The sequence below is a fragment of the Bubalus bubalis genome, chromosome 11 (genome assembly GCF_019923935.1).
Source record: "Bubalus bubalis isolate 160015118507 breed Murrah chromosome 11, NDDB_SH_1, whole genome shotgun sequence".
Taxonomy (NCBI): Eukaryota; Metazoa; Chordata; class Mammalia; order Artiodactyla; family Bovidae; genus Bubalus; species Bubalus bubalis.
The window spans coordinates 86,384,387-86,407,613 of record NC_059167.1 but is presented as its reverse complement, the minus strand read 5'-3'; the positions used below and the strand labels follow the sequence as shown (position 1 = coordinate 86,407,613).

The following is a 23,227-nucleotide window of genomic DNA, read 5'->3' as shown; positions in this document are numbered from 1 at the left end:
AAGCCATACACAGTTACTATCTGGCCCTTTGCAGAAAAAGGGTGCCAATTCTTGATTAGACAGTTGGCTGGTGGAGGGTAGGGACTGGGTCTTATTCATATCTTACCCCCTGAGTAGAGTGCTTCTCACAAGGTGGATTTCTGTTAATGTTCAGTTAAAGGAAGCAGTGTCCAAGCAGGAGAGAATGAATTGCATCAAGGGGAAACAGTTCAATTACTTAAGAGCAAGAGCCGTTTTCAAGAATTTTAAAAGCCTTCATTTCCATATACAGACTTGAGAAGCTAATTGCACAACAATCTTGTCCTAATGTTAAAGCAGCCCCTCAGGTCTCGTTAGATAGCACCTTGTTAACCCAGTTCAAGGAAACCTGCTGATTCTTGATAATAAAAAAGTTCCATTTCTATAATCCAGACTGCTCTCTCCTCACCACTCTAATCTCCCTCTAGTCTGAATTAGACGCTAGATAGATATTTCCTCTGAATTGGAAAGACTATGAAAATAATCTAAGGCAGCATTTCTCAAACTGTTGAGACTGGAAAGTACAATACCATTAAAATTTTTTTTTTATAATATGGAACTTTTAAAAAAAAAGATTTTTTAAAAGTCTTCATTGGATTTATTAGATTATCGCTTCTACTTATGTTTTTTTTTTTTTGGCCATAAGACACGTGGACTCTTAGCTCTTCCACCAGGGGTCAAACCAATACCCCCTGCATTGGAAGGTAAAGTCTTAACCACTGAACTGCCAGGGAAGTCTAATACAACACCATCTTATGCGTTGTGTATTATAGCTTCCCCTGGTACTCAGGGCCCCTAGCTTCCCCAGGGCCTGAGAAATGATGGCCACATGGAAATGCAAAAAATGTTGCCTCCAAAATTAACATTCCATGCAACTGAGCAAGACCAATATGAAAGAATGTTTAATTAAATGTCTACTAAGCAAATGACATTATGCTATCTCTGACTCAACTCCTAGAGTTACTTATAAATTACATCAAAGGGAGGAGGGCTGTGAGTGCATTTTAAGATGTTTGGCATAATATAGGGATGGGGCCTCTGGATGTGGGAATGAGCTCAGAGGAGGATGCACATTTTGTGGGGTCCAAAGCTCGTACAATTTTTGGGGTGCTCTCTAAGAAGATAGAGACAGCAAGGTCTTCTTTGAACGTTACATAAACAGATGACCCGATGAACACTTTGATAGGATCCTTCTAGAGCCTAGGAATGACCTAGGAAGATGAGAGGCTCTGAAGTTTAAGTGCCATGAATCTGATGGTAAATAGTCCCGTGAGTGGGTGGGTGGGTGGATTGATGTAGTCAAATAAGCTTGGGAAGTGGTGTCTGAGTAGCCATGGAGAATCCTGGTAACTCTTTAAAGGTTCTGAGAAGTCTTGTAATTCAGAACATTAACTTTCTTTGAGCTGGAGTTTCCAAAATTTGCTTTTGCTATAGACACTCTGGGTGAGTATTTTTTTAAAAGTGTATTTAGTTTTGGCTGTGCTGGGTCTTCTTCGTTGCTGTAGGGGCTTTTCCCTAGTTGCAGTGCTTGGGTTTCTCATTCTCTTGTTGTGGAGTGCAGGTTCTAGGGCATGTGGGTTTTTACAGTTGAGGCACACGGGCTCAGTAGCTGTGGCTCCCGGGCTCTAGAGCACAGGCTCAATAGTTGTGGCTCCGGGCTTAACTGCTCCTCGGCCTGTAGGATCTTCCCAGATCAGGGATCGAATGTGTGTCTCCGGCATTATAGGCAGATTCTTTATCCCTGCGCCACCAGGGAAATCCTGGGTGCATATTTTTGAACAACTGAGAAGCAGGCTGGCAAAGGCTGACTCCCCCTGACTTTGACTTGCAGATACAACAAGTCAGAAAGGTGCTTTCCTGACAGCAGCTGTTCAGGAGGAAAGGGCTTAGTTTGGAGGACAGGTTCAGACATGCTCATTAGGAATTTTTAATGCAATAAATTCTTTTCTTCAAAAAGGGATTCTGCAGCTCAGATGTTCTTTTGCTCAGAAATGTCAAAGAACGGAGCATTCTGAATCAAATGATTGCAAAGGGGCTTGATGTATGGATTCCCATGTTTTGCTTTCTCTTAGCGTCATTTTTTTTTTTTTTTTTTCAATAAGAGTTTGGTGCAAGACTGGTGACATCATTTTGCAGGTCCCAGTGCAAAGTGAAAATGCTGGGGGAAAATAATTTCCCTTCTCAGAATTTATTAAGAATGTCCCGAGAGTGACAGCAGAGTGTTAAACCACATGAGGGGCCTTCTGAGCTCCAGCCCTGAGTGGCTGTGTGGGTCACAGACCCATGACTCACGAGGTCAGTCCTGGTTCAGTGAATATTTGTATTTACTTACTTCAAAGTTCAAAGTTCCGAAGATATTGAGACTCTGTATGGAAGGTTCAGTGGTTTAAGGCAAGATTGTGATTTTAGTATAAAGCACCAGAGACGGACACTGAGCCGTGGAGTACGTTTTTACAGAAGTGAATCATTAATTGAACGTTCTCAGCATCACTCCAGCCTTTTCAATGATTCATCAGCAGTGCTGCTGCTGTGTAGTTCGCATTATGGTTGTAATTAGCTGAGGCTTCTCAAGTGAAAACCCTCTTCTAACCTGGGTGCTTTCAAAAGCAGTGCTAGTTACTATATATTCAGGTAGATGGGGGTCCGCTTACAGTAAGTCCCTCTTTTCCTGGCTCGTAATAGTTAACCCCTTCTATCAGGGGAGTCAATCTAATTGCCTTTGCTGTAAACAGTTGGTAATTATGAGTACAGCGATGGCAGGAGACGGTGGGGACATAGAAGGGAACCGTGGCTCCTGTTTTCAAACCTGCATCTTCAGCAGCCCCAGGAATGTGGCTTGTGCCTGGAGACGCGGCAGCAGCAGAATCAGGGGGCGAGGTTTTCCCTTCCTCTTGATTTAGGCTTTCAGAGGGGGTGGTCCCTGCAGGTGAGACAAAGCAGGCACCGGATAAAGACTTTCTGGGCTCCTGTGACCAAACGTGGATGGAGGAGGGTTTAGAGCAGGGGTGCCCAACTGGCCAGCCATGGACCAGTACCTCCTGTCATATCAGTGGTGGCATTGTATTAGAAATAAAGAGGGCATGGTAACCCACTCCAGTACTCTTGCCTGGAGAATCCAATGGACAGAGGAGCCTGGTGGACTGCAGTCCACAGGGTGGCAAGGAGCTGGACATGATAGACTGACTTAGCAATGGCACAAAGTGCACGATAAATGTGATGCACTTGAATCCTCCTGAAACCATCTCCCCTTCCCCCGGTCCGTGGAAAAATTGCCATCTATGAATCAGGTCCCTGGTGCCAAAAAGGTTGGGGACCACTGGGTTAAAGACTCACTCTGAACTGTCTCTGTTGTTGCTGTTTAGTCGCTATGTTGCGTACGACTCTTTGTGATCCCATGGACTGTAGCCCGTCAGGCTCCTCTGTCCCTGGGATTTCCCAGGCAAGAATATTGGAATGGGTTGCCATTTTCTTCTCCAGGAGATCTTTTTGACCCAGGGATGGAACCTGTGTCTCCTGCATTGCAAGTGGATTCTTCACTGCTGAGCCACTGGGGAAGCCTCTGAACTGTCCCTATCTTTTCCTTAATCCAATCTGGGCTGAAGTGCCCAGAAACCCTTACCAAGTTCATGCTCAGCTGGCCTTCTGCCTCCAGAAAGAAGCTCTGCCAGGTCTGCACAGCAGCTGACATCTCCCTGTTCAGGAAAAGAGGACTTTGCCCAACAGAAGTGAGAGTAAGGCCTGGAACCTGAGGATGGTTAGGGCAAGGGGCTGGGGTGATGGGTGTGTGCCCTGGTTCCCTACCTCTAGGCCAGAGAGGATATGCTTCCTGGGCCTTGAAAACGGCAGTGGTTTCATTGAACAAGTTTCCCCCTTTTTACGTTTAATCATGTCATGGTTCTGAAGAGCTGAGGGGAGAGAAGGGAGGGAGGGACAGTGGGGGTCCAACAGGGGCCTGGAACCTTGACCTCTGCCTGAGCTCCAGGGCCACTAGGGCAGTCCCGGCACCTGAGGTCTGGGAGGCGGGATGGCTGTGCTGGATATATGGCCAAATTCATGACCTTGGCTAAGAGCCTTCTCCTTAACAGGTCGGGGGAATCTTCTGTATTTGGGCTTTCTGGTGGCTCAGATGGTAGAGAATCTGCCTGGAATGCAGGAGATCTGGGTTCAATCCCTGGGTCAGGAAGATCCCTTGGAGAAGGGAATGGTAACCCACTCCAGTATTCTTAGCAGGAGAATCCCATGGACGGAGGAACCTGGTGGGCTACAGTCCATGGGGTTGCAAAGAACTGGACATGACTGAGCAACTTTCACTCACTCACTCTTCTGTATTTATGTCAGATGTCAGGCCATGCAGATTTGGGAAATCTTGTTGTCACTACTTAGGAATATGCCCCTGCCTTACTGTGTCCCTGTGTTATACTCTGTTCCCAAAGTAAATGGTCTGGGGACAAGCTTGTGGGTACAGATGTGTCACTGAGGGGGGTTAGTCACCAGGGTGAGGCAGGCGTGTCAACACAGGGGCAGTTCACTTATTTGTTTCTAATTGCAGTTAGGGAACTCTGGTTAATTAAGAACTTTCTGGCGAGGGGAATGAATTAGGTCACCATCCACCCCTCTCTGAAGGCCAGCTCTCGCTTCTCCCCGATACCCTGTCAGTGTTCCTGCCTTAGAAGACCCAGTCTAACCACCCATTTCCTGATTGTTACAGATAATTTGTTGGGCAGCTGCTTAGCTGCATCGACCTTGTTTATGACTTTGGGCAAGTCCCTTCCTTGCTGGGGGCTTCCTCTGCCGCATCTCTAATCAGAGGATAACAGAGTGGCTCGTTTCTCTCAAGCACACTTTGCCTCTGCAAGCAGCCTTCTGGCTGCCTAGAGTCCAGGTGGGGCTGAGCGTGCAGGAGCAGGAGGCCTTGGAGTATCTCTCTGGGGAGCAAGTCCATCTGAAAAGCTCTCCCAGGCTGTGCTCTTAGAAACTTAGCGACTTTCCCGACTTTCCTGGTACAATCTCTGTGCTCACCCCAGGCTGACAGTCGGTTTTCCAGGCAGGACTGGTGGGCTTCCTCACTGAGAAAAGGATGTCCTCTGACAGTCACATATGGAGAGAGACAGTGTGTTCTCCCTAGGGTCTGTCATGCTCATGTCACGGAAATAAAGAGTCCCTACTATTTCCTGAGGGGTTACATAGGTGAGGGGCTGCATCGAGGAGCCAGTACACAGTAGCCCATTGAATCCTCACAACATCCTTTCAGGGGTATGTTAGTGAGACAGGCTGGGACCCGGGACCCTTTGCTGCAGTGCTGCAATGCTTTCACCTGGACACACCTCTCCTCCAGCAACAAAATACCAAGAAACCATATGGGACTGAAAATAACCGCGTGCATGCACAGCTGGGGCAAATTCTGGACAAAAGATACAAAGGGATCGAAAAACCCAACTTCCACTTTGGAAGAGCCAGGAGCGAAAGCAGGGTACTGCCTATTCCGCCCCCCTCCTCAACAACACCACCTGAAGTATGAGCAAACCACCTAAGCCACCCCTCCAACCCGACCCCTGGACACGCCATTACCCTCACCCCAATAAGGAACCAGCTCATCCCCAGCATGCCTTGGGGAGACAGCAAGCACGGGAACCTATTTGTTTTCACTCCCTCCATGCTGCAGAAGGATCCTCAATTAAGCCTTGCCTGAATTTTTTGTCTGGCCTCCCATCAGTCTCTGTTGATTGAGGAAGATCAAGAACTCTGGTCAGTATTAGTATTTCCATTTTACATGGAGGAATATTACATTCAGAGAAGTTAGGTGACTTGCCCAAGATCACACAGCTAGTGAGTGGCAGAGCTGGGGGTCCTACCCCAGGCACTCTATGTTGATGCCCATGCTTGCTCCCAACTACTTGGCATCCTACAGCCTTTCAGTAAGTGTCTGTTTAGAGATTCATTAGTAGCGTTCCCTTCTCTGAATCATGGCCTTCTTTGATTCTTCTCATCACCATGAGGCCAAATGCCAGAAGTCAGAGATGGCAAAATGGTTTATAAGCTCCTTTTACTCTTTCATATTCAATGAAGTGAAAAGTAATACCTGGGATTACCCACACTGCTCAAGGCCTCCACTGAAGACAGGAATGAGTCCTCTGAATAGGCTAAGACCCAGCGTAGGTGGGCCCTCTCTTTGTTTGAATATGCGTGGCTGAGGCAGGCCCAGTTTCAAGGGGACCAGACCAGTCTGGGAAAGGTTTTATTCTTTCTGTGACTCTTCTGTGACTCTTCTTAGAAGTTGTGGACCAATCATGACATGTGATTCCAGCCCTCTTATGTTATTTGGACACTGAGGAGCAGGTATTTCCCACTCCATTCTTTTACAGAAATATTAAAAGACAAGCAAGCTTGGTTTTTAGGTTTTCAAGGAATGTGCAAACGTTGTGTATTTCCTTCTTCCTGCCCAACTTCTCGGATGGGTCCCCCAGGTAGCCACTTGTCTAAAACAACAGATGATAGCCAAGGCTGTGGTCCATTCCATTCCACGGTGATCTCAGAGGGTCTTGGGGCCAAGAAGTACATCCTTCAGGGTCTCACAGCAAACAGCCCAGTACCTTACACGGAGGCAGTGTTTTCAGGCAAGAATGTCCTCAGACTGGTCTTGTCTAACCTGAGCCCTCCTGTATCCCTAGCAAGGTCTGCTTCCTCCACTTGGAAGATGCAGGAGCTGAGGCCTCAGGAGGTGATGATAGAAGGCCCATCCAGGTGGAGCTGGCAGCTACAGCCAGCCCTCGTTTCTTGGTACCGATTCCATGATTCTTTCCATTCGACCAGCTCCCATGCATGGCCAGTCCATGGGTCAGAGAAAGAACCTTTGTTTCTGGATTTTCTCCTCTCTGGTAACCTATAGACTAATGTTCAGAAGATCTGCCTCTTCCTGGCTTGGAACCTGCACCTAGAAAGTTTCTATGTGAGGCTGTTACCTCCAAGAAGATCAGAAAGTCCCAGTTGGGCTTATGAAAAATGAAATCAGTCCCAAGCCCCGATCTCTCTGAAAAGTTGTTATTAAATTCTGCGCGTGGCCCTGACCTGGATTTAAAGATTTGCAGGAAGACAAATTCCAAACAGATGCCCATTAGGGCCCTGACAACCACAGCTTAAAGATAACATTTACATTCTGCCGGGGTTTGTGTGTCTCTGCTCCCTGCTCAGCCCCTCTTCGGCCTCCAGTGGGATCAATACCTCGACTGAGGTTACGTGGAGGTGGTCACATTCTTTTAAGCTGTTTGCTCAGCGTTGGGTTTGCTCTGCTAACACGCCGGGCACTTCTTCCAACAGGCCTGTTTGCCCAGTATTAGGGCTGTTTGCCGAAACACCTACCCCAATCCGAGGGGGCTCAGCTTTCCAAACAGTTGGTCCCTGCATCTGTCAATCAATACGGCCAATCGGGTTCCTGATACGGACAGCAAGTGTGGCCAAGTCCAATATTTGCCCGAATGCCTCCCCCTCCCGCTGCACCTGACTCTCCTTGGTTTGACAAGACGGACATTCGCCAAGAGCACAGGATACTGGGAAGAGGTGATGGCAGCAGACAGGGAACTGATTCCAGGAAAGCAGGGCACATGAGCAAACATGATAGCTTCTTTATGAGACGTAATTTACTGCAACACACAGCGATTACCTGCTCATCCAGCCCTGGTGTAATTAAAAATGGCCAGCTTGGGGCTCTGGTTTCCCCAGCCCTGGCAAAGGCAACTGGGTTTTATCTTATGAAGCTTCAGGTTGGATCCAGGAGTTGACTTGGAGTCATAGGTGATCAGAGGGACATCAGGATATTATCAAGCACAGGAAATCAACTCCCAAGGAGAACAAAATGATAGCAAGAGAAAATAAATCCTGAGGGAAGGATGAGGGAAGGGATGATCAGGGAGTTTGGAATCACAGGTACATGCTGCTATATTTAAAGTGGATGACCCACGAAGTCTGACTGTATAGCACAGGGAACTCTGCTCAGTGTTAAGTGCAGCCTGGAGGGGAGGGAGTTTAGAAGAGAAAGGATACGTGTACATGCATGGCTGAGTCACTATGCTGTACCCTTGAAACTATCACAACATTGTTAATTGACTATTGTTTCTGTGGCTTAGTTGCTAAGTTGTGTCCAACTCTTTGCCACCCCATGGAGTGTAGCCCTCCAGGTTTTTCTGTCCATGGGATTTCCCAGGCAAGAATACTGGAGTGGGTTGCTGTTTTTTTCCAGGGGATCTTCCCGACCTAGGGATTGAACCTGCATCTCCTGCTCAGCAGGAGGATTCTATACTCCAATATAAAATAAGTGAAGTTGCTCAGTCGTGTCCGACTCTTTGTGAGCCCATGGACTGTAGCCCACTAGGCTCCTCCATCCTTTGGATTCTCAAGGCAAGAATACTGGAGTGGGTTGCCGTTTCCTTCTCCAGGGGATCTTCCCGACCCAGGGATCAAACCCGGGTCTCCCGCATTGCAGGCAGATGCTTTAACCTCTGAGCCACCGGGGAAGCCCAATATAAAATAAGAAGTAATAAAAGGAGAAAATATACCCTTAAAAGAGGGGGCTGTGTAATGGGTACAGGCTTCTCCCATTTTAGAACTTGCTAAGTGTGTGAACACACTAAATGCCACTGAAGTGGTCACTTTATAATGGTTACTTTTATGTTACGTGACTTTTCACCTCAGTGGAAAAAAGAAAGAGTGAATCCCAATGAGCCCAGAACGTTTACATTTGAGAAGCCCTAATGTCCAACTCAGGCTTTGGCTCAGAGAAAATGCTTAATAAATGTTTATTGAAAGAACAACCTAACATTTGCACAGTCAACAAAGCTCTTTGTTATACATGAGCTCACTTTGTCCTTAAAGACAGAGAGCCCTGTGAGGTGGGCAGGGGTGCGTGTCCTCGCGTTGTAAAGGGGAAACTGAGGCTTAGAGAGTATGCACAGCTGCCATTGATGGGGCTGGGGCATGAACCCCAAAGTCTCTGGCTTCAAGGTCTGGGCCTGTAAAACTATCTATTGTGTGTACCTTATGGCTTCCAGGGTGGGAGGGAAGAGTCTTACAAACGTTACCTGCCCCCTTGCTTCTAGGGCATTTATTATAAATACTTAAAAAAACTGGACTGTCCAGTGAAGCTGCTCGTCTTCCCCCGTAGTTGCTAGCACAGTGCTTGATAAATATTTGCTGATTCATTCAGCGGCCGAGGCTAACCTCTGGTTGCTGTGGTGACCATCTAGAGCAAAGCACGGACAGCTTAGGGTATCAATGACACCAAGGCACTCTGGCTGTAAACAGTCTAGGAGGAGGAGGAGCTGGGGTCTATGAGTGGGGCCTCCCAGAAGCCTTTACATGTGCTAGGAGTCCTCCGTACACCGTGAGCAGGGGAGCCTGGTGGCGGCTGGGCCACCTTGCTGCTGTCATTTGACAAGATGGGGGTGGTGTGGCTCCTTATTCAAAAATTAAGAATTTCCAGATGGCAACAGCAGAGCGTGAAAGCCCAGCAGGTGTCCCTCTGAGGACAGGGCCTGAGAGACTACAGAGACCCTGGGGTGGGCACTGTTGGGCCTCCTGGTGGTTATCTCTGCGGGAGCTGTGTGGAGCCAGGAAGTGGTGGGGGCACCTCTTCCCTAGGCATTCCTGCTCCCTCTAAGAGAATTCCAGTCCTCTTCCACCCTCATCAGAGCAGGCTCCAGACCCCTCTGGCTTTCTGTCCTATTTCTGTGACTTGGGATGAGGTGTTTCACTCCTTGGAGCCTTGATGCCTCACTTAGAGACTGGTACCAGTGCTTTTCTCAACAAGTTATTGAGGGGTTAAATGAGAGGATGCAAAAGAGCCTGGCATGGTGCCAGATACACAGTGCCCCTCTTTCCAGATCACGGCATGTCTCACACCAGACTGAGTTGGACTAAGTTCCTTCTCCATTCCACGAAGGAGAGGAATTGACTTGCAAAAATCTATAAACAAGAACACACACATGGGTTGTAAAATCCAAGGCTGTCAGAGGCTAAGCAGAGAAGGTGTGAAAGAGACAGGCTACAGGGAGTGGTGGGGACTGCGGCAAACTGGAGGTTGCGAACCCCATCTAAAGCCACTGAGATGCAAAAGGAAAAGTTCAAACAGAAGGAGGCTGCACGTTAATGAGGCTGTGTGGGAAGTGATTTTGAAAACTTGGAAATACAATAGTAAGTTGAATATTAGAACTGGAAAGGTATACATTAGGTTGACATCTAAGCACTTAGGGGGTGGAATTAAAGGGGAGAAGTTAAAATTCCATAAGGTCCCCCAAGGTGTCTCATGAATTTGGTTCTGAGCTTCCTGGTGCCAAAGAAGTAAGGGCAACACAATCAGTTTCACGCTTTTCACTGTTTACGAAGGAAAAATACACAGCAGTTCCTGCCAGCCAGCTCTGAAAGACACCTTGGGGGGCTTTATTTAGGGCGTCTTGGTTTGTGCACTCAGGGTGGGGCGAGGGGCGCCGTCCTCCAGTGCAGGCGATAAGCAGGTACAGAGGAGTTTTATAAAAAACAATACATTTGGCTGAAATTTGGCCTGCTTTTATTGGCATTGTACACTGGCAATTGTAACCAACGTCAGTGATGAAATTCTCCTCCGTGAAAAATCTTTCCCTGGCCTAAGCTGTAAACAATCGTAGTATGGTGGAGTTGAATAATAATAATAATAAATCCTTCACGTTAGGACAGTTTCATTGCTTGTCCCTTAACAAACATTTTATTGTGCACAGAAGTTAATCTGGAGAACGGGTTACAGAGCCGGCTCCCCAGACGTGGACCCACCCACAGGCTACAGAATGGTTTGCTTTCTCTGCGGGTACAGTTTGTACCTCCAGCCTCCTAGGGTATTGCACACGCGTGTGCTTAAGAAGTAGATCGGAAATGAACCATCATGATGCAGTGATTGTAAAGATAGAAAAAGGTAACCTGAGTTCTTGAATTCAGCCATTCTGGATGATCCCTGGTTTATTTTTGTTGAAAATTTGAAACAGCACAAGAGTGTGAACTGTGAGTTGTCATATTTTTGCTTAGTAAGTGCATATTTTAGCTCATGCTGGAAATATTTTACTGAGTTTTGATAAGATCTTTTAAAGTGAAGTTTATTTTTTAATTATTTTAAAAAGACAGAACAAAATCCAGAAAGTGGATTTATCAACAAACTGTACTTTTTTGTTGACATTTTAGCTTTATTAAAATGCTCTTATCGGTTACTGGATAATTGTTTACATAAATTGTTATTATTACGTCAGCAACCAAAGGATTAAAGTTCAAGCTGGTAGGCATGTATAAAAACCACTGTGTAAATAATCGTGCCTTTTTGTCTCAGGGATTTGGGGTAACTTGCAATGTCTTGCATTCCTGTGAAAATGGCAACTGGTTCATCATTTTTCTGAAGATCTAAAGAAATTTCAAGTGGGGCACCTGTGCCAGCCATAAATGACATGAATTCAGTGGAGCTCAACCAAGAAAAATGAAAAGAGCCAAAGAGGAGGCAATTGAAACCATGACTGGAGATATTAAAAGTAGGTACTGCTTTCAAAATCATATGTAGTTAACAAAATTCTGAAGAAATGCTAATGAGCCTGTCTAGTGTACCTATACTATTGTTATTCATTGCATTTCATGTTTCTTATGGGAAATAATTATGTTGTATGGAAGAGGTTCAAGTTAAAAACATGATCGGATGTCAAGCAGTCTAGTTACAGCCCTGATTTGCCATCTCTGTTTGGACTACATGGGCTGCGTGGGAGCCGGAGGTGTCCTTAGTCAGGGGCCAAGAGGGGGCAGAGTCAGTTACCAGGAGACCCTCTTCCTTAACTGGCTCCAACTCCCTTGAGAAGAACCTCTTTTGGGCTCTTTTGTTATAAGGAGCAGCACCCATGTAGCCTGGCTCAAATCAGTGGTATTGGGCTGCTCAGAATCCTCTCTTCTCCTGCGGCCTGGCCCTGAGGGGACAGGGCACGGAGACCTGGGGGGGTTGTCACCTATCCCTGGGTTGCCCAGCTTGAAGTAGCCCCTCCGTCCACCTTTAGTTAGCAATGTTTAGAAGTAGGCAAACAGGCAAACAGGCAAACAGGTCCACTACTTCTCCACAGGCCCCTGGGACATTTAAAAAAAAATTTATTTATTTATGTGGCTGCATCAGGTTTTAGCTGTGGCACATGGGCTCTCTAGTTGTGTAACTCGGGCCCAGTAATTGCAGTGCATGGGCTTAGTTACCCCATGGCGTGTAGGATCTTAGTTCCCTGACCAGGGATTGAATCCGTGTCCCTTGCACTGGAGGTGGATTCGTAGCCACTGGACCACCAGTGAAGTCTCTGGGAAATTCTTATTAACTTTGTCAACACACTCAACAGACCCCTATTACATATGTTCTTTAGGCCCAGTCCTTGTGCTGGCCAAGGGTCAGCAAAATCAGATAAGATCCAGGACTGCCTTCATGGGGCGCAGTGACATTCAGGAGCGTGACTGGAATTAGAGAAAGGGCAGAGGCAGTTCCAAGAGAGAGGCTGGTGGGTGATGGTCTGGGCTGTTAAAGGAGGGTGCGAGAACTTGGCCCGAAGGGTCTCACAGGAAGCTGGGAGCCTTTGCAGAATCTGAGACAGGAAGAGAACCTTTGGAGGCTGACTCGCTGCGCTCATCAGCTGTGTGACCTTGAGCAGGTCCCCCTGCATTCTAGGACTCAGAGCTCCCTCCTCTGAGAAACTGAGGCAGGCGGTTCTAACCCAACCTCCTGGTCAGATGAAGTGAGGACAGAATAATGTGACTGGAGAGCTCCCACCCCTCCCCAGAGGAAGTACTGATGTCCTGTTCCCAGGTCTCCACGACACTCCCCTTCTCGGGTGGTTCTTGACCCTGATGCATGGTACAGTCAAGGGCTCAACCCCTACCTGCACTCAGAGACAGCCTTTCTGCAGGGACTGAGTTGACCTGGAGCACGTGGGTCTCTGGGAGTGAAACTAACCCAGACTTGGAATGCCTAGAGGAACAGACAAATGCCATGGCCCTTGTACAGCTTCCTCAAATATAAATCGTCTCAGTGGAACTTTGGGGAGAAGCTGGATAGCTCTTATAAGCTATAAATTGTCATTTTTATTGCTAATAATAATAATAACAATAATTCCTGGGCTTCTGCCCTAGGATCATAGTTTGTCTACGGGTAACTTTAGTCATTCACCCAAGGACTGGCCCAGCATGCAGATTAATAATTCAACATTCCTTATCCCTAGCGCCTCATTCAGACTATGCCTATAACTCCTGACTCATCTCTAGATTGGCACCTATACCAGGGCCAATATTTCAGCAACTTTGGTTGTATCACTCTATTGAATCCCAAAGCAACCCTGTGAGGGAGGTCACCTTATCTCCACTTTACCGTGGCTCAGAGAAGGTAAGTGGCTTGCCTGAGGTCACACAGCTTACAAAAGCCAGAGCTGGGATTTGAGCCCAGATCCATCCAAGTCCAGTGTCCAGGTGTGCAAGTCTAGCATCTTTGCTAGTTGATAAAAACAGTTCTACCTCTGGGAGTTGTAGATGAAGATGGTCATCTATAGAATTCTAAGAAACAGAATTCTAAGAAAAGGCAAGAACATAAAATAAAGGTCTTGACCTAACTTAGTGAAATAACATACTCATTTACTGCCGAGTAAGAATTTGTAGAAACCCAGTCAGTCCTGCACCCGAATTGCCTGGAGGGCTCTCAAGGTAGGGAGAAGCTGTTGAATTAATAAAATGCATTAAGATGATTGCAGGAGAAACACTTAATCTACAGAGGATAGTACACTGTTTTCAAGTACTTTTCAAGACACCCTTTCCCACACCAATAATTGATAGACTAACCTCAAATTGTTCTTATTTGTTCATTAACATGAGTCCCCCAAGGGCTCACCATGCAACACTTTATTAGCCTGGATTGAGTAATATATTTTAAAGCAATAAAATGACATTATTTTTAAATTATTTTTTAATGTGGACTTTCCAGCCATTGACTGCCCTCTCTGATAGGTCTGAATTAGTGAGTTTTAATTGTGTGTGAAGAAGCAATAAAATAATCATTACTAAGATGATGGGGTGCTTCATTCATGGCAGACACTGCACTGGGATGTCATGTGCATCATACCGTTGAGCTTCACAAAAATCCCACCGCAGCCTGGGCATCACATGCCCCACTTCACAGATATGGAACTCACTCTCTAAGGGATTAAACTCCCTGCTCAGGGTCCCTGGGCTAAAGGGTGGTGGAGCCAAGGATGAAATCCAGGCTTAACACCTCTTTCTGCAACATCCACTGACTGTGGTCAAGTGATGAACAGTGGGTGCTGCTGAATGGGGCTGAGTCTTTGACTCAGGAGACCTGAGTTATTAAAAATGGGAAGGTAAGAAATATTAGAGCAGAGAGAAGTCAGGACATATCCTGGCACCCTGAGGACTCCTCACTGTTTATCTGCTCAAGCTTGGCCACCCCTAAGAGCCAGGTGGGCACACAAAAGTGAACAAGAGGTAGTGTGGATGGTTAATTTTATGTGTCAACTTGGCTGGGCTATGATGATCAGCCATTTGGTCAAACATCAGTCTAGATGTTGCTGTAATTATTTATTAATGTAATTAACATTTAAGTTAATGAGTGAAGCAGATTACCCTTCATCCAGTGGGTGGGTCTTATCCAATCAGTTGAAGGCCTTAAGAGCAAAATTTGAGTTTCTCAGAAGAGGGAATTCTCAAGACTGCACTGTAGAAATGCTGCCCAAGTTGCCAGCCTGATATCCTGTGGAATTTAAATGGGAGATTGCAACATTAACTCTTACCTAAGCGTCTGGCCTGTCAGCCTACTCTATGAATTTTGGACCTGCCAGCCTGTTACTATATGAACCAATTCCTTAAAAGGAATTTATTTCTCTCTCTCTCCCTCCCTCACTTCCCCAGCCTTCAGTATATATACAGATACACATATGCACACATATATGCATATGTGTCTATCTATCTACCGCACAATTGCACTCATCTCACATGCTAGTAAAGTGATGCTCAAAATTCTCCAAGCCAGGCTTCAGCAATACGTGAACTGTGAACTTCCTGATGTTCAAGCTGGTTTTAGAAAAGGCAGAGGAACCAGGGATCAAATTGCCAACATCCGCTGGATCATGGAAAAAGCAAGAGAGTTCCAGAAAAACATCTATTTCTGCTTTATTGACTATGCCAAAGCCTTTGACTGTGTGGATCACAATAAACTGTGGAAAATTCTTCAAGAGATGGGAATACCAGACCACCTGACCTGCCTCTTGAGAAATCTGTATGCAGGTCAGGAAGCAACAGTTAGAACTGGACATGGAACAACAGACTGGTTCCAAATAGGAAAAGGAGTTCGTCAAGGCTGTATATTGTCACCCTGCTTATTTAACTTATATGCAGAGTACATCATGAGAAACGCTGGACTAGAAGAAACACAAGCTGGAATCAAGATTGCCGGGAGAAATATCAATAACCTCAGATATGCAGATGACACCACCCTTATGGCAGAAAGTGAAGAGGAACTAAAAAGCCTCTTGATGAAAGTGAAAGAGGAGAGTGAAAAAGTTGGCTTAAAGCTCAACATTCAGAAAACAAAGATCATGGCATCTGGTCCTATCACTTCATGGGAAATAGATGGGGAAACAGTGGAAACAGTGTCAGACTTTATTTTTCCGGGCTCCCAAATCACTGCAGATGGTGACTGCAGCCATGAAATTAAAAGACGTTTGCTCCTCGGAGGGAAAGTTATGACCAACCTAGATAGCATATTGAAAAGCAGAGACATTACTTTGCCAACAAAGGTTCGTCTAGTCAAGGCTATGGTTTTTCCTGTGGTCATGTATGGATGTGAGAGTTGGACTGTGAAGAGGGCTGAGCGCTGAAGAATTGATGCTTTTGAACTGTGGTGTTGGAGAAGACTCTTGAGAGTCCCTTGGACTGCAAGGAGATCCAACGAGTCCATTCTGAAGGAGATCAGCCCTGGGATTTCTTTGGAAGGAATGATGCTAAAGCTGAAGCTCCAGTACTTTGGCCACCTCATGCGAAGAGTTGACTCATTGTAAAAGACTCTGATGCTGGGAGGGATTGGGGGCAGGAAGAGAAGGAGGAGAAGGGGAAAACAGAGGATGAGATGGCTGGATGGCATCACTGACTCGATGGACGTGAGTCTGAGTGAACTCCGGGAGTTGGTGATGGACAAGGAGGCCTGGCGTGCTGCGATTCATGGGGTCGCAAAGAGTCGGACACGACTGAGTGACTGATCTGATCTGATCTGATCTATCTATCTATCCGATTGCCTTTAATTTGTTTTCTTTAGAAGACCTAATACAGATGGAGATGTGATTCTTGCCCCCAGGAAGCTCACATGTTAGCAAGTTCCTGGGGGATCATCAGCAGAGAAGCAGACAATGATAGGAAACAGCCGAGGGTCTCAATACGATGGCCAGTTTTTGTGTAAGCAGTGGCAATGTTGGGTTATGTGTTAGGACTCTCAAAGGAAAGACAATAGGGAGGGAAACAGGCAGAGATGGTTCATCCATGCAACATCATCTATTCCCACTAAACCTGGATGAGTGGTGGTGAATTCTTTCTCCCCCTCTGAGTCTTAAAGGCCCTGATGTTTTGTTTTATCATTCCAAGCAAGTATTCATTCTGGAAGGGGCCTCAAAGACAATGAAAGGCAACTCTTTCATTGTTCAGATAGAGGAACCATGTCTCTGAGAGCTTTTTCTCAAAGTGACAAAGGTACCAGATCATGGTGACTGGCAAGATGTATCCACAGAAATAATGGCAATTATTCATACACATTTGAGTACATTTTTCTATGGCTGTGGTACAGTGAAATACTGCCCATATGCAACTGAGATTTTACCATACTTGACCATTTTGAGAAAGAAACCAAACGAATGAAGAAATTATGGACTCAGAACTAGCTGCCATGGAATCTCTCCGAGCTCCAGGTCTACTTGACACTGTCTCCCACAGTCACCCCTTGGTCTCGCCCTGGGAAGGTGGGCCCCAGGCAGAATCCACACCAGCAAGGCCATCTCCAGTCACAACCCTAGAAAGGCTCTCTTTCTGGAGTAGAAGGGTTTGTAGCCGCAAGAGTTGTAATCAAAAGAGCTTCTAATCATTTAGAAGACTTGGTTCCCCATGGGGCTTCCCTGGAAGTCCAGTGGTTAGGACTTGGCTCTCCAGTGCAGGGAGCATGACTTTGATTTCTGGTCAAGGACTAGGAGATATGGCCAGAAATTAAAAAAGAAGAAGAAGATTTGGTTCCCTAGAATATTCCATGGAATTAATTTCTCCTCTGGAGTCCTCTTACTACGTAGCATTGAGGTCACTCTTGCTCTTACCTTTTATTCAGTTAACACCTCTATAAAAAGACCAAATCCTTTAAGAAACTGTGGCTCGTGTCCTTTTGTCTTCCTCTCCATTCCTAGTGGAGAACGGTGACAGGAAAGTGGAGATCATTCCCATTTTACAGATAGAGAAAGGTGTAGAGAGGTGCAGAGAAGGGTGCAACTAGCTTCTGACCGTGCCAGACTGGAGTGCAGAGAGGAGAGATCTGCAGGCATTGGTCCTGGGGAAGTTCTGTCACTGTGGGTGGACAGAGTTCCACTTGGCCTGGCCTTGCAAAGAAGAACCAGCTCAGCTGCTCCAAAGAGAGCCAGGCCAGTGATAGGAGAGCATATGGACAGGCCTTAAAATCTTTTTTCCCCCTTTTTATTACAGTTCAAAAAGATCCAGGTGACTCATTTTGTGGTGATGCTGTGACCCTCTGTCCCCTTTCCCAGGAAAGTGAGGGGAGGTTATGCCCTAAGTCTATTCTTACTGATTCTGGCATAAATTCCTGGGGAATAAGGATTGTGGCCATCAAGCTGGGGGTATGGGAGAGACACCATCTGATTAGGTGGAAGGGGTACTTGGTCTGACGACCTGAATTTTAATCTCAATTATTATTTTTATTACTAGCTGTGTGATCTTAGACAAGTCACTTAACCTCTCTGAACCTCGGTTTATGCTTTTGTGAAATAATTACCCTTTTGGAGTTATCAGTAGTCTTAAATAAAATAATACGTGTGGCCATGTTTCATAGACTGAAAAGCATTGTACCAATATTAGTTACTGTTATTCTAAAAATGATTTTATTTATTTATTTTGGCTGCGCTGGGTCTTCTCTGCTGCATGGGCTTTTCTCTGGTTGCACTGAGTGGGGGCTACTCTTTGCTGTCGTGTGCAGGCTTCCCACTGCAGTGGCTTCTGTTGCAGAACACAGGCTCTAGGGCTTCAGCAGTTACCGTTCCCAGGCTCTAGAGCACAGGCTCAATAGTTGTGTATGGTCTTAGTTGAGCCATGGCATGTGGGATTTTCCCATACCAGTGATCGAACCCATGTCTCCTGCACTGGCAAGTGGATTCTTTACCAATGAGCCACCAGGGAAGCCCTATTGTTATTTTTTGATACACCCTACAAAAGATATTTGCTTAAACCCGTGTTGGGGCTCTGAGCGCAAGGACCCACGGACAGTGCACGTCATCCCTTGTATGTGACTTCTGCTTCGGAAACAGGGTGAAATAAACATACACAGCAGATCTTCAGACTATCACAGACCAAGGAAGGAATGAGTTTCCTGAAGAAAACCCCCAGCAATCACGTTCCCTGAGGTTGGGAAATGTGGGCTGTAATAGCTTTGCTATCATCAACACTATGCCGGAATCACTTCTGGGTAGAATTTAGAAGACAGGGGACAGAGAGTGCAGTGGGCACCACGCCCACACACATGGTTCAAACGCAAGTTCACCACCGAAAATGACCCGAGGATTCTGGTAAAAAGAGTTGTCATTCAAGATCAGCCTTGACTCATTTCTCCCACAAAGGAGGAAATGGAAAGTCAGCAAGGGAGAGCCGACTTCATATCTAGGTGATCTTGAGTGCCCCATCTCTCCCCCCTCCCTTCTACTGAACTATTTCCCCTTTCACCTCTCTCACAGCTAATTTCACTATTAGAGATGAATTCTGGACTTCCCCAGAGGTCCAGACTCTGCCTTTCAATGCACGGGGTGCAGGTTCGATCCCTGGTTGGGGAACTAAGATCCACGTGCCCCGGGGTGTGACCAAAAAGTAAAGAGAGAGAGAAGTGCCTTTCTCTGGTTATTCAGTCTCTGAGAGTTCTCTATTACAAATGCAAAACTTCCTGAGAGAGGTGACAGGTAAATCCAGACTGTGTTCCAGTTCAGGCAATCCCAGAGACTGCAATTGTTTCCACTGGGTACCTGAGGGAACAAAAGGGGTGAGTGGGGAAACAGAGATTGTTGTCCCATTTTCCAGATGAGGAAACTGAGACTTGGAGAAATAAAGAAAACAATTAGCAGTCTGAGGTGGGAGAAGGCCAAACCCCACTTTCTCACCCCTTATTGTGTGTTTTCTTCAGAGTCATTCAAAGGCAAGTCTAAGCAATTTGTCTCAGAGAAAACAAGCATCCATTGTCTTCCATGTTCTTATTTCTGGGGCAACCCAGGCTATGTGGGCAGCATGTGGTCCCTTCTCAAGCACATTCATGCATAAGCTGGAGGGTAATCATGACTCCTGTGCCTGGTTCTAAATAATATAACTAGGCCAATCAGGCTCGCTGTCTCTGGAATTCAAACTGAGATCTAAGGGACATTGCAAGTGTGTCACACTGGAACTCAGAGGTCCAGTAGACGCAAGGGTGGTGTGGCCATTACAGGGCTATAAACACCCCAAGTTTCTGAGTAAGAAGAAACCCAGGGAGCCAGTCAGCCAGGGGAGAAGGGGCACAAAGAACCACGGGGAGAGATACCCAAGGAACAGTCCCAGTCCCTGAGCAAGGAAGATGCCCCAGTCCTAGGGCAGCGACCCTTAAATGTCTGCCCGTGGGATGTCAGGATGACTGTGGAGCAGCGTCTGCCAAGATGTGTCTCCCAATTATGCGCTTTCTAACTGGGCGTATCACTGACATTACCTTGTCCTTGCTGTTTCACTGAATGTTGAATTTAAGGGAGGCAGATAACTTTGATTTCCAGGTAACGACCTGAAATCAAGAGATGCCCCATCTGTGAGTGATACAGGAGTTATGGCATCTCATTGCTGATGAGGATACCCCAACATGCCGCCCTGATACTGTACGGATGGTACCTGTGTTGCTAGTACGCCAGAGGGGAATTGCGGGCTGTACGGAGGGAGAAGGAGCCACATGTTTGCTGACCCTAAGAGTGAACTGATCTCTAGTCATCATGTTGTTCTCTGAATATTTCCAATGCCTGGACTTCTGCAGGTTACTGCAACCTGCTGGGGTTGCACGTCCGGGCCCCTTGTGTAGGGCAGGGCCGTGTGACCTTATCTGGACAATGAGTTATGAGCGAAAGTTTTAAAGATCTACGGAGGCCCCTCAGTCTCCTGCCTTCTCTCACTGGCAACATTAAAGACAATGGCTGTTCCTTTGTTCTGGATCCTGGAGGAAGGAATAAGGAGCATCACCCCAGACAACCCAGTTCCAAGAAATAAAAGTTGTTACAAGCTGTTCCAGATTGGGGAGTGTTTGTTACCATGATGCACCCTGGTACATCCTGACTGATACGTTGCCCTTTCCGGGGCTTATGCGTGGCGTTTGTCCTGGCTCCTTTTGGGAAGGTAGATGGGGGGGCTGCTGGGAGCTAGGGCAACCTCAGGGACTGGTGACTCCTTGAGTGTCTCCCCACAGCCTCAGGGCTGCCCCTCAGGCTGTGGGACAGGAGTGCTGAACAGCAGAGGGCGCCAGAGGCCCATGTCAGTGCTCTCATCTTGGTGCCATCCAGGATGTTGGTGTTGGGGGAGCTGGCCCTGGAGGCAGGTGGCGATCTCAGGGCCTGCTCCTCTTCCGTGGCACTGCAGTTGTGGGCAAGTGTCTGCGTGATGCAGCCTCACCCCCCAGTAGGCTTCAGAGAACACCAGGGAACAGCAGGCAAGGGGCCTCACTCACTGAGGCTTCTAGAGAGCAGGTCTTCCACTCACCTCTTCTCTCTTGGCCCAGACCCTGCTTTAGTTGTTGGACATCAGGCCCGGCATCAGGCTGGAAGGGGCAGCTGGGAGAAGGATGGAGCGTGCTGGGCATGGCTTACACACAGCCGCCCACACGGCACAGGGCAGGGTGCACCAGGCCTTCCCTGAGGCTGCCGCTCTCCAAGCCTTGAATCCTCCAGCTAGACTTCCGTCTCTTCATCACACGGCTTTCGTTTGTGCTCAGATGCAGCCCTGTTTGTCTTTTTGGTGGAAGGAGGCAGTGGTGGTTGGAGAGGGCAGGGTGAGGAGCAGCTGTTCCTAGACTCGCAGCACAGTGAGGGGGGGACCTGGGAGCCTGATCGGTACAAAGCGCTTTATCCTGTGGGGGTGGGCAGGCAGCTGTGTGGTGCCTCCAAGTCCCTCCCTGGGCCTCAGTTTCCTTGGCTGTAAGAAAGAGATTGGGGCCATGAAACTTTGCTTCTGGGAGCAAGTTTTGCCACTCAGGAATGGGGACAAAGCCCAGCACTGGGGAAGGGGGTGGGAAGGAGAGAAGAGAGAGCTACTAGGAAGGAAAAGGGTGCAGATGGGGGGTGGGAGAGGGGACCTGGGCCACTGAGAGTCACTAGCTGGATGTGACATTTTCCAGGAGCGGTTGGATTGCCTGTGTCCACTTGCTTTCCTTTTGTGTTGGCATGTTTCAGTGTTTACATTCCTCCAGATATAAAGGCTGAAGTCACGTCAGACTATTACATCTCACCTTGGCTGGCCCAAAGTCAAACAGAAGAGGTCGCCAGGGGCACCTAAGTCTCCAGCCTTCCTCCCAGCCTCTTTCTTAACTCATATTTATTTATTAAATTCCGCCCCGTACCCCCACCCCCCCGTTTTTGGTTGTGCTGTGTGATATGTGGGATCTTAGTTCCCCAACTAGGGATTGAATCTGTGTCCTCTGCATTGGAAGTGCAGAGTCCTAACCACTGGACAACCAGGGAAGTCCCTAGCCTCCTTTAGGCGCTGCTCTTACCTCCTGAGTCTCCTGGTGCTGCTTCCCTCCCACTTGGACAGGGGATCTGGCCTGGTCTCTGGAACCCTAGTCAGACCTGTCTTCTAAAAGGTCAAGCAGATGAACTCTAAGCCATGACCTTGAGGGGAATGAGGGGGTAGGGAACGTTCCCGTTATGCTTTGAAATGTCTTTTTGCCCCTTTCCTGATTCTTTCTAGCTAGTCAGGCTTCCAGGTGAAAAGGAGACACCAAGCTTTTCCCAGCAAGAGTCCTGGAGTTCTGGAAAGTGCCTTCTGGGTGGGATTTCCCTGGAGAAACACTGTCTCCTTCAACCCTTCAACCTTCGTTCGGTTCAGATTCTGGAAAGCTGGGGTGAGGCCCGGAGACAGGCCACTTCTGAAGACTTCCTCCGCTCTCCCCAGTTATCTGGTTCCTCTGAGCTCTAGAGGGAATCAGCATACTGCCTGTAAGCTAAGTGCTGCTGCTGCTGCTGCTAAGTCGCTTCAGTCGTGTCCGACTCTGTGCGACCCCAGAGACGGCAGCCCACCAGACTCCCCTGTCCCTGGGATTCTCCAGGCAAGAACACTGGAGTGGGTTGCCATTGCCTTCTCCGAAGCTAAGTGCTACCTGTAAGCTACTCTGGTGCATCAGATGTGTTGAGAACCTGGTCTCCCACGAGCTGGTTGTAAACTGCTTAGGGCGAGGCAGACGGTTTGTGCATTTCTCCCTTCTCCTGATTGCTGGCGCTGTCATGCTCTGTCCCTGGTGAACAGCTCTGTGTCCCATCACGTCCACCCACCTGGATTAGTCATTCATTCATTCATTCTTTCAGACATTCATCCAGACCCCCATGGGCATAACATTATCAGGGACTAGACACAGAGATAAAGGAGCAGAACACAGTCCTTGAAGGGGTTGAGTTGAGTGGGTCTTGCGATTCAGGGTGCCCTGCGTGTAAGGGGCCTGCAGGCGGGGCTCTCACAGGGTGAGGTTTGGACTGGTTGTTGAAGGAAAAGCAGTAAGAGTTGGCGGTTGAGGGCTGGGAGAGAATTTTCCAGGAGAGCGGTGAAATACACAGCAAAGCTGGGTGTGTTCTGGGACTGAAGCGTTCATTGCTGCTGGAGCAAATGCATGTGAGTAAGGATGAGGCTGAGAAGAAGGTGGACCTTGGATTAGGGAGGGCCTTGG

General features: G+C 47.4%; 1 long non-coding RNA gene across 8 annotated transcripts in view; it reads left to right on the top strand.

Annotated features, from left to right (window-relative positions):
- The window catches only part of LOC112587915, a 236,414-nt gene that overhangs the window by 88,184 nt on the left and 125,003 nt on the right, over positions 1–23,227 (top strand). For 7 of the 8 annotated variants that reach the window (XR_003112437.3, XR_006542978.2, XR_006542977.2 and 4 more), the window contains exon 2: positions 11,357–11,552. The exons of the other annotated variant lie outside the window; for it this stretch is intronic. This is a non-coding gene — a long non-coding RNA (uncharacterized LOC112587915). The remainder of the gene's footprint in view (positions 1–11,356; positions 11,553–23,227) is intronic. 8 annotated transcript variants of the gene reach the window in all.